At 40.0% G+C, this 4,011-nt stretch overlaps 1 non-coding gene across 1 annotated transcript; it reads right to left on the bottom strand.

Moving 5' to 3' along the window:
* Nucleotides 1-1,789: 1,789 nt before the first annotated feature.
* LOC145556880 (small nucleolar RNA R71) lies at nucleotides 1,790-1,897 on the bottom strand. Its single transcript, XR_014091972.1, has one exon. It is a non-coding gene; the product is annotated as a small nucleolar RNA R71 (small nucleolar RNA).
* Between the last annotated feature and the right edge of the window lie 2,114 nt (nucleotides 1,898-4,011).

Below are 4,011 nucleotides of genomic sequence, written 5' to 3'. Positions count from 1 at the left end.
CGGACCAATCCTTTAGTCCTTTTTTCAGCTCACTCTGTACGGACTATATAAGTCCCATCTTAGAACGTTATGATGTAATTTTTGGATGAACTAAGTTTTAATTTGGAGAACATTAGCCTAATCTAGAGAGAAAAATAGATTGTTATTGAAGCTTCCTTTATTGTATTCAACTTTGCTCAAGTTTTAATCTTCCATCAATCAAGCAAGAATTCAAGTTTTCATCTTTCGTTAATCCTTTCTTTAGTAATCTCTTTTCCTTTCCTTTAGTATTATTTATTTGTTTTATTGTTACTTATTCTTGTCAATCTTATTAGCTTATCTAGTTGTTATTGATTTCATTGATTTTAATTATGTTTTGTTTTGAGTTTATTTCTAGTTTTGATATTATGTTTAATCTCCCTTCTCTAGGATAAACTTTTAGCTAGGGGAAGGGGGTGGAAGATATGATTTGATATTGGATGAATGATGATGGTTGGATTGAACTTATGCCATATATTGATGAAAGACATGATTTTTATTAGCTTGGGAGTATTGTTGCACTCTATTTGATGTTTTCTAGTTTAAATGCATGAAAGTGATTTGAACTAGACTAGGATCACCTCTATTTTAATGATTGCATGAGAGTGAGTTATTAAAGTGGAGTTTTTATGGATTGTGCTTCTTTATTCTCTTGATTTGATTGTAACTAATAGGATGGATGAGAATGATCCTTATTAGTGTAGACCTCTTTCATTGATTTGCCTAGACTATTGCATGAGAATGAATTGTTTAGGTAGAATCTCGTGTTCTTTGGCATATGTTTCATGATAATCACCATTATTCTCCTCTTTCTAATCATATTGGACACCCCCGTATCCCTAGCGTCATTTTCTATTGATTTTAATCATCGTTTTCTTGCTTACTTGTAGTTTTAGTGTTCTACTCAACAAAACATATAAAAACAATCCCCTTTTCACTCTTGCATTAGTAATTTTTGATGTTGAATTAGCGTGCTTCCCTAGTGGTTCGACCCTTTACTTGCCACTAACTAGTTTAGTGTAGGTTTAGGTATTATAGATGATTAATTTGGTTAGGTTAGTAGCTTAACGACCTATCTATCCATGATCAAATTTTGGCGTCGTTGCCGGGGAAGCGGCTTGTTTAGCGTATATTATTGCTTTTGTTAGAGTCATTTTGCTTCCTTTTTCTTTTTGTTTTTTTGTTTTATCATCCTTGTCATTGCTAATTGTTTGCTTAGCTTTGGTGAATGCTTAGGAGGTCTCAAGGAGCACCCTCACATCAAATTGACCACGAAATCAACTGAACCTTGAGACAAGTCCGTAGGCTTTATCAAGACGAGGGAAGAGGTTTTGGTGATATAGTTGATAGTGAAAGTGATACTTACTCTTCAAGTTCACCACGCAAATCAATGGCGGGACAAGAGAATTATGTTTTGTTTCGTGAGTTTGGAAATCCGGAGGATTATGAGCTCACGGGAGGGATTTTGCTACCCGTCACGGAAACCAACTTCTCAATCCATCCACAATATATTCGAATGGTCCAATCAGAGCAATTTTCCGAAAGTGCAAGTGAGGACCCTATTGAACATTTGGACCGATTCCTTGAATTGTGCGCAATGATGCAAACCAATGAAGTGAGTCAAGACTACATTCGTATGCACCTTTTCCGGCAATCTCTCACCGGACAAGCAAAGAAATGGCTAAAGCAATTAAAGCCTAACATTCTCACAACATGGAGGGAGGTTGTAAAGGCGTTCTTGAAGCGCTTTATCTCCGAAGAGAAGACCGCCGAAATGAGAAGGAAAATTGCATCATTTGAGCAAGAAGCCGATGAAAGTCTTGGTGAAGCATGGGAGAGATTCAAAGAGTTGGTACAAGCATGTCCCCACCATGAGTACAATCAAGGGTTGCTCATGCGGTTTTTCTACGACGGATTGGAGCCCATGTCAAGAGCCAATTTGGATGCGGGGGCGGGTGGTCAATCAATCAAGATCCCTCAAAATCAAGTTGAAGCCACAGTAGAAGAGGTAGCAAAGAATTACTCTTGGGGGGGGGGGGGGCGAAGAAGAAACGCTCCAAAGAGAGGTGGTATTTACAAATTGGAGAAAGTTGATCAACTAACAAAAGGGCTTTCCAAGTTGAACACGAGTGTGAATGTAAGTTCAAGTGGTGGAGCAAGCTCTTCTCAAGTTAACTCTTTCTCTTGTCAAAATTGTGGAGGAATGAACCATGATACATCCTATTGTGGAGGTTTAAGCCCCGAACATGTAGCGGCATACAACACAAGGCAAGAGGGATTTAGAGGAAGCGGCGGTGGAGTAGCTTGGAGACAACCACCACCCGGGTTTGTACCTCAACCTCAACAATGGAACCAACAAGCTCAACCTTCCTATAACTCCAACCCTCAATATCAAAATCCACCTCCATCTCAACCCCAAAACCCAAGAGGAAGCTATCCAAGGAACAACCAATACAACAATCAAACCCAAGCACCTCAAAGAAATCATCAAGAACAAGCACCTCAAGCGGAGCTAACTCAAACTCAACTCCTCCAAGCCATGCATGCGCAAATGCAATCTTTTAGGCAACAAATGCAAGAGATAAGAGCTCACAACAAGATGGTTGATTCACAACTAGCTCAATTGGTCGAGAGAACTCCTTTCAATTTACCATCCACTCTACTCGGACAACCACAACCTAACCCATCTCACAATCCAAAGCCCGATACATGCAAGGCGATCACATTGAGGTCGGGAACTTCCTATGAAGGGCCAAATGAAGGGGATAGTGAGGAAAATAAGAGAGGAGAGGAGAGTGTGAATGAAAACAAGGGAGGTGAGAAAGAAAAGGGTGATGAGATAGAAGGAGGTTCGGAGAAGAAGAAGCTTGACAATGAGAAGACAACTTCAATTCCTAGTGAGGCTAGGAATCTTGATGGACCGGTTCCTTTTCCCGGTCGGCTAGAGGAGAGGAAGTTGAATGACAAGTTCACAAAATTTCTTAGTGTCATGAAGAATTTGCATATCAACCTCCCTTTTCTTGAAGTTGTGACACAAATGCCATCTTATTCCAAGTTCCTCAAGGATATTCTCACCAACAAGAGGAAGCTCAATGATGAGCTTATCACCCTTACACATCAAGTGACTGCTCTTGTCCAACATAAGATGCCCAAGAAGGAAAAAGACCCAGGAAGTTTCACTTTACCGGTGAAATTGGAAACATGGAAGCTATAGGCGCCTTAGCCGATCTTGGATCAAGTGTTAGTTTAATCCCTCTATCCATTGATCAAAAACTCAATATAGAGATGATCCCTACAAGGAAGACAATTCAATTGGCCGATCGATCGGTGAAATTACCTTGTGGAGAGCTTGAGGATGTTCCAATTCAAGTGTGACACATCTACATGCCTTGTGACTTTGTTGTGATGGATATGGAGGAAGACGTTAACACTCCTTTGATTTTGGGACGTGAAGCTCTTAAAACTTTGGGGGGGTCATAAATTGCAAGAACAACACCATCACTTGTGAAGTGGCCGATGAAAAGATTGTCTTTGAATTTTCTAAGTTGCTCAAGACCCCCATGGTTCAAAAATGCTATAGAGTTGATGTTGTGAATGAAGAGCTAGATCGCTTGGGGAGGGTCGTGATGAGGCCTCAAGATCCAATGATAGAAGCCCTCACATGCAAAGAAGAGTTCCACTCTTAAGAGGCTAAAGAATTTTTCATGGCAATGGAGGAATCCTCAAAGGAGGAAGTTGAACATCAAGTTGAGATCGAGCTTGAGTCCAAGGAGGAGAAATTGGAGGAGAGTTCTAAGCCTCCTCCCAAGGTAGAACTCAAGCCCCTTCCCCCTTCTTTGAAATATGTTTTTCTTGATAAGGAGGGAAAATACCCTATTATTGTCAATGCTACCCTAGATGGTCTTAATTTGGAAAAACTTCTTGATGTTGTAAGAAAATATAGGGATGTGATAGGGTATAGCATTGATGATATCAAAGGTATTATCCCTTCTT

This window comes from Chenopodium album, chromosome 8 (genome assembly GCF_948465745.1).
Source record: "Chenopodium album chromosome 8, dcCheAlbu1.1, whole genome shotgun sequence".
NCBI lineage: Eukaryota > Viridiplantae > Streptophyta > Magnoliopsida > Caryophyllales > Amaranthaceae > Chenopodium > Chenopodium album.
Note: the sequence above shows the minus strand (reverse complement) of the source record. Positions and strands in the feature narration are given on the sequence as shown.